Raw genomic sequence first — 14,767 nt, forward strand, 5'->3', positions numbered from 1 at the left:
CCTCAGCTCCCATGTACTCAACTGATCAAACACTTTTATTCCTAAGAATATCATTTGCAGTTAAATATTTGATTCTTTAGCCTATACTAATTTGTCCATTGGCTTATACAGCTGCATTTTTTTTTACAGTTCTCTTTTTTCTTCTTGCCTCTTCCACATAACCCATAGGCACATAATACCAACAAATTGTCAATGGAAAAGAGCCCAAACCTAAAAATCTAAAATAATTTAAAGAGATTTGTTCAGAGCCAAATATGTGTGACCATGGCCTGGAGAGCCAAGCCCAAGAAGGTTTGAGCAAGTGGTCTCGTCATGGTTGGGTTGCAGTTTGGTTTTATACATTTTAGGGAGACAGGAATTACATGTAAAGTCATAAATCAATACATGGAGGGCATACATTGGTCTGGCCTGAAAAGGTAGAACATCTCCAAGCTGGGGCTTATAGGTTATAGGTGGGTTTAAAGAGTGTTTGATTTGTAATTGGTTAAAGAAATGAAGCCTTATCTAAAGGCTTGGGACATTTTTTTTTTTTTTTTGAGACAGTCTCACTTTGTTGCCTGGGCTAGAGTGAGTGCTGTGGCATCAGCCTAGCTCACAGCAACCTCAAACTCCTGGGCTTAAGCGATCCTACTGCCTCAGCCTCCCGAGTAGCTGGGACTACAGCCATGCGCCACCATGCCCAGCTAATTTTTTCTATATATATTTTTAGTTGTCCAGATAATTTATTTCTATTTTTAGTAGAGACGGGGTCTCGCTCAGGCTGGTCTTGAACTCCTGACCTCGAGCGATCCACCGGCCTCTGCCTCCCAGAGTGCTAGGATTACAGGCGTGAGCCACTGCGCCCGGCCGAGGCTTGGGACATTTTAAGTTAAGACAGGGTAGTCTGTTAATCAGAGCCAAGCTACTGGACATACATGGGATGTATATACTGAGACTCAAGTGATCTGTTAAGTAAATTGATGACCTGCATGTGTGGTTTAACCTTTGTCTTAGATGGTCTTAGCCCTGTTAATGATTTTCTATTTTATTGTTACAAACAATAACTCCAAAAGGGATGGGAGAATGATAAGGCATGTCTGACTTTCCTTCTCATGGCCAGCAATTCAGCTTTATGGCTTTTCTGAGGTGCCCTTGGCCAAGAGGAGTCCATTCAATCAGCTTGGGGGCTTAAAACTTTATTTAGTTCACAAAATATGAAAATATACACCATTTCTTACCCATTTTTCTAGGAACTCCTTCTTCTTTTTCATCTAATCTCTCAAAAAATATGCTTGTCTTTTCTTTCTTTCTTTCTTTCTACCTTTGAATTTAACTTAGTGGCCTCAAGGGAGATATCTTTCAATTTGGAGTTGTCTCCAAATAAACACACAGAGATGATAACTTTCTGCTACTGGGGAGATTATTAACTGCTCATACAACTTTATCACAGAAGTTTTTGTGTTCTGACAGTTGCTTGTAAAATTTGTATTTTTCCGTGAGTTTTTCCTTGAGTTTTCCAACAGAGTTTCCATCATCATCACAGGTCTTCTCCTTTATTGGGCCCACAGGCAAAACCAGTTATTAATTGTGAAATACATGGCTTTTTAGCAGAGAGAGAGATCCCTGTCCTTTCATAGGAACGTCCTACCAGGGTTGTCTTCATGGGCGTACAATCCGTGCAGTCTCATGGGGCCTATGCTTAGAAGGGCCCCAAGCTGGATATAATGCTCTGTTGTCATGGTCTTGAAAGTCTTAATAATTTTTTTTAATAAGGGGCCCAATGTTTTCATTTTGCAGCAGGCCCCACAAGTTATGTACTCAGTCCTGCCTCCCTGGTGGTATTTGGTTCCTCCTTCCAAATCAAACACAGCACTGATAGTTACAGGTCCTGGACCCCCATGTAAAGTCAAAGGGGTCAGACTGGCCCCTCAGTGTGTGCTGTCAAGGTGGAGCATGCAATGGGTTTCTCGCTTCAGGAGGAACTCCCTACCATCCTGTTCACCTCCACTGAGAGAACCTCCTCTGAGTCTCCTAGGCCATTCAGTGACTTTCAGTCCAGCACATTCTTATCCCCAATCTTAGACCTCAGTTATTCTTCTCCGAGGACTCCCCATCGGAATTTTGTCTCACCCTCTCCTACCTTCAGGTGATTTATCCTGATCAGGTGATTGGGAGTGACACAACCCAATAATTCAAGGACACAGACACTGAACCTAATATCCAAGAGCCTCTGGTCCTGAAGTCTGAGCTCCAATATTCAACATAGCCTGAAAAGAGATCTTCTGATAGTGACTAAAGTGGTGTCTAGAAGCAACCACCACCAAGAGGTGAGCTGAGGGGAAAAGAAGGAAAGGGTACTTTAAAAGAAAGGGATTAAAGGATGATAAGAGAATCAACAGAGATAAAAAAAAATAACTGCATCTAAGGGAGAGGCACATATTCATTAGTTATGAAGATATATGCACAGTATGCAAAAATAAGTGAAAAGAAACAAGGAAGGTCTCCCAATGAGTATAAAACTGATTGAGATGTCAGCTGTCATCTCTGTTACTTCAGGGCCCATTTTGAAGGAGAGTTGAGATTCTATAAGAAAACAATTATGACACGAACTGGACTTGTCTTTCTCTTTTAAACACACACAACCAAACAACAACAACAGCAATGACAACATTATTCTACCTGGCTCATTCTGTTAGACAAAGGTCTTTATCTTTTTTTCTCTAGACACAGTGTCTAGTACTTGGTGTGTGCTTTCAAAATACTAGATCCATTCATGATCCTTCTTCTTTGTCTTCTGCATTGACGATGACATTCAGTGCAGATGCAATAAGATTTGAAGACTAATGAGCTTGCAACAGGCTTCTTGGATTCAAATGCCTATTTTGCTGTTACTCTATGCCTCAGTTGCTCTATGCCACAGTTGCTCCATCTATAGAAAGGTTGTTGTGAGGATTAGAATGCCTGGCACATCCTAAGCACTCAATAAATGTCAGCTGTTATTGTTGTTGCTGACTTCCCTCTCTGCCTTGTGAGAAAGCAGAGCTGGCTTGTAGAGTATGCACTGAGGCGCCTCTTTCTGGGGCTTCAGAGCCCCATTTCCTGCTCGAGGCAGGGGCTATCATCCTGCCCGGGTTCTGTAGCAACCTCACCTCCCATGGCAGGAGCAAAGTTTCACTAGAATGTATAGCTCGGGGACCTCTTCCCAATCTCTTTCACCTTCCAGGCAAAAGTGATATATTCCATGCTTATTTTCTGGGGAGACTTGTCAGGAAGAATGTTTCTGACCATTCACATCCAGAGCAGACTACAGAAATATGACTATACTGTGTGGGTAATGTTATTTCCAGGTATTGACAAAGCTGGTGCAGTGGTGAGTGAGACAGCTAGATGAGGGTGATGTATCCAATGCATAAGTAAAAACAATACATATTATACTTGGGAAAAATCTGTCTGGGAAGCCAGGGGATCAAATGGTGGTGATCCTCACATGACTGATAGGACTACAGCACCCAGAAAAAGGCACCAGTCACCTTCCTCTCCACATTTCTGCAGCCCCTACAAAGTAATAAAATCAAACCGATCACAAAATAAAATATTTAGAACATATATTTTAGTTTTACCTGCTAACACAATGATAGACCTTGGCATTTTCCATTGTTTATACTTTCTTTGTGGGAAGAATCCACCCCATTAGGTGACAGCTGTCCTTGACGCTAAAATAACATTCAATCTCCCTTCTTTTTTTTCAAATGCAAACCAGGGACATTTGTGACTTGCTTTCATAGTGTCTAAAGCACTTGGGGTTTTAATTCGTTATTTTTTAGAACAGCCAAGCTTGCCATTGGAGAATTCTTTGAATTTTCAAACAAAGCCCAATGCCGCAGAAACCCTGCAGGGTACCAGAATAAAGCAATATTATATCCCAAAGAAGGCATTTGATTTCAGGAGCAGCCAAGCTAACATCCATCAACAACATCCTTCACTGCCCCCATAGATGCACATAGGTGGACTCCTGCTGGAGGAGATTGTCATGGTCTATGACTTTCCTGGTTTCTCCCAACATGAGACTCAGATGCTCAGACTGCACTTACTGACCAGAGTCAGAGAGTCCCCAAAGAAGAAGCCAAATTCTCAAAAGGCAATAGCGATGGATACAACACAAAGGAGAAGAAAAACAACCTTTGTGTCCCAAGCTGCTTTCCTTAACAGTCTCCGTCTAAAGGGGCTATGGGAGAACATAAGGGAGATTATGACAACAGGGCAGAATCTTCTAAGTCACCTTTGCTAACACTGCACTGTTAACAACTGAATTACCCATTGCTTAATCTAAGTTTTTTGAGTGCTTTTCGTTGGTTAAAAAAATAATAATAATAGTTTAAAAGAACACATTGCAATCTTTATATTTCCTCAGATCACAGCTGGGTGACCCTTTCATTCTTTTTTTTTTTTTTTTTTTGAGACAGAGTCTCACTCTGTTGCCCAGGCTAGAGTGCTGTGGCTTCAGCCTAGCTCACAGCAACCTCAAACTCCTGGGCTCAAGCAATCCTACTGCCTCAGCCTCCCAAGTAGCTGGGACTACAGGCATGTGCCACCATGCCCGGCTAATTTTTTCTATATAGTTTTAGTTGTTTGGCTAATTTCTTTCTATTTTTTTAGTAGAGACAGGATCTTGCTTTTGCTCAGGCTGGTCTTGAACTCCTGAGCACAAATGATCCACCCGCCTTGGCCTCCCAGAGTGCTAGGATTACAGGCGTGAGCCACCGCGCCCGGCCAACCCTTTCATTCTTTCTGGTGCAACAACCCATGAGGATGAAGGGACCGTAGAGACATAACATGCTGGTAGAGTGTATTTAACCCAAGGTTCTGTGACACTAATGGAATACATCGCAGACGTGGTAATATTAAACTATTTGCTTTAAACTCTCCGTGGTCGCTGGCAATCATGCTGCGACAAGTGTCATTGTCAATGCGAAGGTAACCTTAAACATCCCATTTTGACACAAACATGTTTTACTACTAATAACCAATCCTAGAAAAACAATTGCTTCTACATGGATTGCCCTTGCATACAATGACCTAAGGTAAGGAGATGACAAAGGCTGACTAACTAGCAAGATGTTTTGAAGCTAATGCTCAGCAGTGTCTATGCTTCTGATTTCCATTTGCAAATAGTTTACTTTTCTCTGATTGTAATGAAATCTGAAGCTAGTAAGAGTTTTGATTGGCTTTAGGAGGTTTTTTTGTTTGTTTTGCATGGGGGCGGGGGCGGGGGAGCAGAATTTCCCTCTATTTAGCATGAAGATAAAATGTTTGGTATAGAAGTTATGTATACCTTTACAATATTTATCCTACCAGTATTTCATTGGTTCAAAGATTAGAAGGATTTGATCTCCCTTCACATAAGGAAGACTGGGAATGGGACCCTTTAGGGTCTAGCTGACAGAGTGCTTCTTATTCTCATTTGAGGGCTTCAAGGTGATGAAGTTCCCAGAACTTGTATGCAAAGGGATTGTAGTCAGAACAAAGGAAAACAGTTGGAGGCAACTCATTAACTCCACAAAAGCCTAAATTAAAAAAAGAAAAAGGCAAGATGCAAAGCTAAATGTTTCAAGAACCAAAGAGATTCAGTGAAACAAAAGAGTTGAAGTAGAGGAAAGGTGAGCCAAGTGAATTCTCTGATTTGGGATTCTGATCCTCACTTTTGCTGTTTTAGGGTCCCCACAGTCACTGGACTTGGTGTGTTGGGAAGGGCCAATTCCCAGTGGCCAACATGACTCCCTTCCATGTGGGCTTTGTTAATTTTACATGCCACCAAGACAAGTCCAAGCATGCTGCGTTTGGACAGACTGTAACCCATGGGAAACCTAGAGTATGAAAATATGGGTCAACAAAGAAAAGAGGCAAAATTTCTATGATGGCATGTAATTCTTTAGTAGATCCACAGGTCTTTCCATCATTCTCTTGCACTTTAAATTTAACTTATTGCTGTGGTCTGAATGTGTCCCCCAAATTCATGTGTTGGCAACTTGATCCCCAGTTCAGCAGTGTTGGGAGGTGGGGCGTCTGGGGAGTGTTTAGGTCACAAGGGAGTGGCTTTGCTCTCTTCCACTCTTCTGCCATGTGAGGACACAGAGTTCCTCTCTCTCCTGCCCTTCCACCTTCTGCCATGTGAGGATGCAGTAAGAAGGTATTCACTAGATGCTGGAGCCTTGTTCTTGGACTTCCCAGTTTCCAGAACTGTGAGAGAATAAATAAATTTCTGTTCTTTATAAACTACCCAGTCTGTGGTAGTCTGTTTTGGTAGCACAAAATGGGCTGAGACACCTATCTTCCTGATTTTCTCCAGTCACTGGCTGGGGGATGCGAATGCTGAGTGCACCCAAAAGCATGGCGTTGGAGCAGAGCAATGGAGGGTGGAGGTGAACATCTGCACTGTGGTTAGGCAAGGTAGAGGGATTCTTATGGACAAAAAAAGGCTTGGAGAAAATTCATGGTGTTCAAGACACAGCTTAGAAGATAGCTAGGTAGAAAAGATAGCTTTAGTGTACATGAGAATGGTAGATATTAATCCGAAATACTCAGGAGAAAGGATGGAGAGGAGTGGAGCAAGGTTAGGTTCAAGAGAATACACCTAGGTTTAGAGCCCTCCAAAGAGCAAGTTGGTGGTCTCATTTTTAGGACTGACTGCCAAAGGGCCACATTTGCCTTGACTAGATGTTCATTGAACCCATGGGCTTCAGTTTAAACAGTGTTAGGCTAAAACTACAAGACTTGAATTTTTTAAACTGGGCGGGCAACTTACTACCAATGAGCTGTAGGTAACTCACTTCAACTATTTGAACCTACAGAGTTACCTAGACTAAAAGGCCCTACTACCTGGCTAATCTTTCATGTGAGTTATTAAGTGGATGACATAAGAAAGCATCTGAAAGTATTCTAAAAATACTTAAGTGGACTTCCAACAACACAGCAGACTGAGAAGACAAGAATGGATTCTCACATCATTACAAATTCAGGTGCTGGAAAAACAGTTCTTCACCAATTATTTAGTATATAGCTTAGTCCAAAAAAGTGAAAATGAAATCCTAAGTGGCAGAAATTAAGACAAAATCCAAAACCAGAACAGTAAGTAGGAGCTGACATCCCTTGCCCACGTGGGTTTCGGCTTAGCTATATACCGAAGGTTTAGATGTTGGGGACTAGAGACACGGCCTTGGACCTGTGTGAAGTTGGGAGTCTGAAAAATAAATCTGTGCATGAAGCTTGGAACTATAAAAAACTGCCCTATTTGTGAAACTTTGCCAATCAGCTCTGAAAAACAGAAATAAAGCTTACTATTTGTCTAAGGTCTTTGGAGAAGTGCGAAGAGTTGCTTATGAGAAATTTAAAGCCACATGTAGGTTTTGGAAAATTTAAGTGTAGAGTCTGAATTCATTCTACTAGGGTGGTACAGAAGATTTAAGCCATGAAATTAGCGTTAGAAGCTAGTTTTGCACTATCAAATGACTTGACATCCTCAGTGGAAACACATCTGAAAGGACTCAAAAGTGTTTCCCCCCTTCCAGATCCAGAGCAATCAGCATCTCCAGGGGAAAATAGGCCCTGCAGACGATGAGTTCACAAATTAAAAAATTGCAAACCACGCAAGGAAATGAATCACCATGAAGGAGAATCAAGACATAAAATCAAATGAAAATTAGCTACCCAAATCTTGAACATAATAAATTTGAGACTATGTAGATTTTGCAAGAACTAAATAGAACTTTTGGAAATGAAAATAGAGATTAAAATAAAAAATGCTAAAGAGGATAAGGTTTAGTGAGATAAGAGGTTATATTAATATATCAGAAAGAGGCATGTTTTTATTTTATCTAATAATAAATATTATGAGAATAATGGAATTTGATATATTTATGAATGCCCACTATGGAGATCTGTATTAAGTTCTGAAGATGACAAACTCAGTTAAGACCTACCCAGTCCCTCACCTTGTGGAGCACTTATTCTAGAGCAGACCAACAATAGTGGGAAAAAAAAACTAATGAAATATTATAAATGAATAGGGCACAATGAAGCTGTAAATGAGGAAGTGATCAAGCCTGTCTTCTGGGGTTGCAGAGAGGGCTGTCAGAAAAAGCTCTGTAGAGTTGGAGATGCTTGAGTTGAGTCTTGAAAGATGAGAGGAAGTTTTCTAGACCCATAAAGAGGAAAAAGACATTAAAAGGAAAAGGTGCATGGTAAAACAGCACGGTATGGCTGGGCCTCTGGGTGTGAGGGGAAGGGAAAGAGAGAAGTAGGCAGGGGCAGACCATGAATAGTGTACGGTAATTTTTACTAGGACATGTGAGGGGAACAATAGTTCAGTACTTACTGTCGTGAAAACTGGCTCAAGTTATTTAATCTCCCTATATCTCAGTACTACAAAATCCTCAGAATATTATTGTGATATTAAATGAGATTATGCCTATCAACACGTGGCACAGTTTGTAATATGTTTTAAGCACTTAAGGATCACTAGCCCTTGTTATAACTGCTATTCTTATTAAGATAAAGAAGGTTTTGAAAGAGATGGAAGCAGACAGGAAAGTGATAAATATCACAGCATTTATTCATGCAACAAATATTTTGAGACGGTATGAGGAACTGGGGGTATTGTAATGAACAAGATGGACTCAGTTCCTGCCCTCAATAAACTTACATTCTCAAGGAGAAGATAAATATGAAATGACTAATGATCACCTTAATTACAATTGTGATGGATGTCACCTAAAAAGACAGAGAAAAATGCATTGGCTTGATCAGCTGCACCTGGGGACTGGTCAGTAACACCAGTTCTCAGTTTCTACCCCAGACTACTAAATTGAAAACTCTGGGTCTTAGGCCCAGCAACCTGTCTTTTAACAAATACTCCAGATGATTCTAATGCAAGCAAACATTGGAGAATCACTGCACTAGGCTTTTATTTGTCAAGTTTAATGGCGGGAGCTCTTCATTGTAGTTGAAAACACCCTAACAGCACCTGGAATGGAGCCATTGAGAATTACTGGGCTTCAGCTTTTCATGGGTGTTTCTGAGAACTAATTTAGGTTTATGAGGACCTTGTTTCTTAAATTGAATCTTGGTAAAATCTTAAGAAATAAATCAATAGCTAATTATAGTCTGATTTCCCCTCTTCATTACCCTTCTGGGAAATAGGATACGAGCCTACTGTCTCCAGCAGGGGGCTCCACAGTCTTCCAAAGGGCAAGGAGAGCATCCCCAACCAGGATCAGAAGTAAGGGGCAGCCACACACAGGCCGACTCTGCTGTGAACACGTCCCACAGCTTGCACCCAGTGCCCAGCCACTTTTGTGCTACTTAAAGTACCTAAGTGGTAAATCATAGAGTACCTTCTAATAAAATGTCAATCCAGTTAATTGCAAGGCTTTTATTTTGTCATTGGGCATACAAATTGGGACAATACTCCTTTTTCAGTCTGCTCCAGAGTAATACTCAACATTTATCTTAAACACATAGTTATGAAGAAATAATGAAAGAAGAAAATAGTTAATGAGAATTCATTTCAAAGGATGGCAAATGATCAGCCTGCCCAGGGCTACCGCAGGTCCAGGCCAGCCCACAGCAAAGGGGCAGTTCTACGTCACAGTTTGTGGAGAGGCAGCCTGATGGCGTGTCCTTGATTCACTCTCTGGGACTGCCCACCTCAGAGAGGCAAGCTGCTGACCTCACCGAAGTTCCACAGCTGTTCCAGGTAAAGGCAGCATCTTTGAGGCTGAAGCTAGTCTAGAGGTCATTTTCATTCCCAGAGTTTGTTTGAAAGGTGGTTTTGGAGGAAGTTTTCCTATAGATATTTTGTTATCCATGGTCATTAGGTAACCAGGTCAACCCACACTGTGCCTGAAGAATAGTACTAATAGTGCTGCTTTTAACTAGACATAATCACCTTCTATAAAGGACATGGAGGAATGCATTTGGATGCCAAGAATACATCCCTCTCCCTTAATGGTAGGGTCACCGGAAGCAGCATTTGGTGACTCGGCATTGGGCTGGGGGAAGAGTAGAGAAGGAAAAGGGAAGACAAAATCTTTCAATAAGGGAAGAGTGCTCTTTTACACTTCTATATCTGTAGAGTGGAAGAAAACACTTGCTTGACAACAAACATAAGAAGCGTCCTCTTAATGTTCTGCAGGCTTTTTGATTTTGGGATAGAGGTGGAGGGGTGAGTTGGATTCCAGGTCATTTTAAAGCCCAGGGGTGGGCTGCCTATTTGGCAGCTTTTGAATGTGGTCCTAAAGTAGATTCCCAACTGGAGGCATTGGCCTTCCCTTCAGATGAAGAATAAAAAGTGATTGACATATGGAAACATTTTGTGCATGTGGCCAGAATATTGGAACCTAAATGAGATGCCTAGTATTCTAATGTAAATGCAGAAGCATGTCTGGAGTTTGTTTTAGAACAAAACCACAATGAAAGTGCTCCTGATAAAACTTTGTCATGAGGGGTGGAGAATTCCATAGGTCCAGCCCCTCCTCCCTTGGTATTTTCCCAAGGTCATACCATGCGTGGGGGCAACAGGGTAGGGATTGGTTGCCATCGACCAAGGAATGACACAGGTAGAAGCTATCAAGGTGGAAGGTACCTACCTCAACAGATTTTTTACTGTAAGAAACTGGTTATTTAGGGAACAGATGTTCATAATGATAACGAAAGATGATAATAGTTTTTAAGCTTCAAATGGTTGATTCACATTGCTCTTTATGTGTAATATCTTATGACTTCTCAAAACTACACCATAAGGTAGATACAAATAGGGAAAACTGGAGGTGGAAAGAAGTCAAGATCACAAAGTGGTGGAACTGGGTTTTGGACTCAGGCACTCAGACTCCAGAGCTTATTCTTTTAATCAGCTAAACCCCCATACACTTAACTGCCTCTGAATCTCTGGGTTTATGGAAAAAAGGATGCAGTAGATTTTTGCAGTCTAACCTGCCACAGGTGGAGGAGCCTCTATATTCTAAACTTTGCATTTCAGTTATTCTGCAAATTTACATATCATGTAGTGAGACTAAGAGAATTTTCAATGCATTGATTTAATTTGGAAGAATTCCATTGGAATATGTGTCTTCCCCTTAGTCACCACTCATTTCCAAACCCATCTCCAATGCATTGTTTAAGGAGGATATTACAGTGGCTAGAATGTTTTAATTCCCAAATCTACTATGTATTTGTACATGACCTTAAAGCTAAGAAATTCTCAGGTGATTCTAGTATCTACATTTGTAAATGGCAGTATCTAGGCTGTAAATGGCAGGTAATGACTATTGCCTGATGAGTTTTTAAAAAGCAATTTGTTTGTAAATGACTTGTGACTCCTTGGGTCAAAGAGTTGTATCAATTAAAACAGAAATGAAAGGTTCTGACATGACACCAGTTATTACTGGGAAATAGAAGAACGTGCCTACAATAAGAACCATGGAGATCAAAGGGCAAATGCACTCAATTGAGTGAAACTAATAAATTATTGGAAAACACTTTTCAAGTAGGAAAAAAAGCCATATATGTGAACGACAACATTATTACTAATTTTTAAAGAATATAGAACTTCTCACATTACAGCGCATCAAAATCATTTTTAACCATTTTTATTTGGAAAAATGACTTACTATAATATTTTATTTAGGAACTGAAATTCCAAATGCAGAAAAAGCACTTATTTCATTGATGGAACTGGACACTTAAAAGGCATTAAATTAAGGTGGTGAAAGCATCCTACAGACCTTATAAATGAGATCAAGACCTGCATAGGAGAATTACTGGAAGAGCCTACATCTTATCTGAAGTGGAGGTTGACAATAGATCAGGATCCACATAGTAGAAATACGTTTAAATATTTTTGTTTAAATATTTAAACAAAGAAAATGTATATAGTATCATAGATTAAAGGATCTACTCCCTAAATGCCAGAATCATATTGCTTTTAAATCTACCTAATGACACCCTAACAATTGATGAAGAAAAATCCTTGCCTTATGTCCAGACAGATTAAAAGAATTTACGTACTTCTTGCTACCCTCTCATTATTCAAAGCCTTCCGACTCCCCCCAAAATATGCTTTATCCTCCAAAATTTTATATCCTATATAATTATCAAATTAAATCTCAGTTTCTTAAGTCAGACATTCTCAACCAATGTGCCAAAAATAGACTTTGGCAGTGTGGGAGTATTTCTCTCAGTCCCTAGAGTGGCTAGGTAGGGCTTGAAGCCAGTGAGTTTCAGCCATGAGCAGCTTCAGCAGTTTATTCTAGAGTATTATAGAAATAACATTTTCTATGCATGTTGTGACATTTTTTGAAAGTTGGGGAAGAACTATCCTGAGTATAGCAGGTGAACACTCTGATCAATATTATGAAATCAGCTAATACTGAATTAGAAAGCATTTGGAACAGGCACAGCCCATAGTAAATGAGGTAAAAGTGCTTGTTAAAAAAATACGTATAGTTGAAGCTATAATTAAAAAGAATTTACACTAAGGTGTAAATGACTGATATTTTCGGTGTGCCATGAGGGTGTTTGCATTCTAACAAGGATCTTGTTAATCTGAATTAATTTCTAACTGGATAAGTCACAGCTCTCTTCTAGCAACCACCCTTTCCTCTCATTGTGCAGTTAACCCTTCCCTGCCTTGCAAACAAGTCCTATAAGGCATAAAATACACAGATAAATACTGTTTTACAGTAGAAGACTCCTATCACCTATACTTCTCTATCCTAACACCCTTATGAATGATTTCATATCTCACAGGATTTGGTGAAAATAGTCATTCCTGGAGCAAGAAATGATACTTGACAAGAACCATAACGGATATTTAAAATCAAGGAATTACACATATAAATCAACAAACAAATTCTGGTTGAAAATGCCAACTACCACCAAGGGATAGAGTAAGACAGTCTTGTCTTTGCACTGTGCTTTAGCATGGTTAAAAAGTCAAGGACAATGTAACAATGAGCACTTATACCAAAATTTCATAACACGGTATATGAGAGTTGGGAATCATTATATAATCCTGTTCTATTTGAAAAGATGTTGATGTACAACCTAAGTTTTTCAACCTATATTGCACTGATTCTCAAAATTAAATCTCAAATTTAGACTAACATAGAGGTATCAGTCACACGGAGAAGTTTCAAGGATACCTCTAAATCCACTGAGAATCAACTTTTTTTTTTTAATTTTCAGTGCCTTCAATACTTTGCATATATGTGATCTCTGGAAAAAATAATATATATTGCAAAGAGTTTGACATTATGTATGAATTCTTTGCAGATAGATTGACTGCTACTGAGTCACCAGGAGGCTCTGGGGAGAGTTAGGTGGCACTGAATTTGATCACAGAAGACAGAATCATATTTTTAAAAGAATTCTCCAAGCAATTCAGCTATATAGCAAAGGTTTGGCACTTTCCCTTTCAAATCCTTGAGGCTGTCAGTGCACTTGGAGGTGGGTAGGGAGGATTCAAGCAAACTCCTGGGGTGGACTCAAATAAAAGGATTGGGCCCTGCTGGAGGATCATGGGAGGACATAGTCCATCCAACATTACTTGCACTGCAATCTCACTTTCCACACCCTCCCGAATAAAACCTTCTGTTAATACTGTAGTTTATAGGCTTAAGGGGTGGGCAAAGAAGTGATCTAATTTAATCAAAATGCTAACCTGGAGGCCCTGTAAAGCATCCCAGAGAAGAATTACTGGGGCCTCATGTATGGGCTAGGGTGGAAGTACAGCCAACATCAAACACAGCTACTGAGTCAGGCCTTGAACTCGGGCCTGGCATCCTTTCTGCCAAGTCTCTGCAGCATTAGGGAGCCACTGCCTGCCGAAGTAGCTGGTGATGATGCCCTTTCTGGAGAGACTTGGGAGAGGATGCAAGGTACCGTGATAGGCTGAGGTGCTTAGTCTCCTCGGCATGCAACAGACATGGACAAAATCACTGCTGAGTAGAAGTAAAATCCACCCTGGCTTGCCTTGCCTTGTTTATTGTGATCTCCTTGTTATTTAGGAGCTAATTATGCAGTCTGCAGAGTGTCTCTGCTCCCAGGCCTGGTGCCGCCTGCGCTCTGCCCATTTGCCTGCCTGTTATTTCTGTCCACAGACAGAGGTCAGCGAGAGAAGGCATCAGACATTAATCAGCCTTCTCTCCCACTTGTTAGCATCAGTGGCAAAATCTCTGATGAGGACAGAATGTTTCGTATTTGGCTATCAAGCATTTGAGGATCTGGGGATTATTTATGGATTTCATTACTCAGTCTATTCCCATCCACGATTATTGTGAATAGCTGAGGTTTGCCTATATTCCTAACACAATTTCAAATTTGTAGAGAGGTCCTTTGACCTGAAGAGCTGAGCACATTCAGGTCATCTTATCTCTCTGTGGCAAAGAATTATGGATTACAGAATACAAAAATAGGCAAGAAACGCTTATGTAGGGTGGGCAAAAAATTTTTAAAGTGTAAAAAGATCTCATTTTGAACAATAGAGTTGTTTCTGAAAAGTTTTTGTAAATTGGATTTAAAAACATTTAGTTACACTTTAAATCTACCAGCAGAGCTGACAACTCAGGGCTCACAGTACTACGAGCTCGTTTGCAGGTGCAAAGTATTTACATGAGGAAATAATTCTCTCCTCATTTTTCTTTTTTATGATCTGGAATTTTAATATATCAAGTTGTCTTAAAACACCTGTATAGCTAACTCTGCCAAGATGCTTTTCATTGAATATCTGGCAGAT

This window comes from Lemur catta, chromosome 2 (assembly GCF_020740605.2).
Source record: "Lemur catta isolate mLemCat1 chromosome 2, mLemCat1.pri, whole genome shotgun sequence".
NCBI classification, from domain to species: domain Eukaryota; kingdom Metazoa; phylum Chordata; class Mammalia; order Primates; family Lemuridae; genus Lemur; species Lemur catta.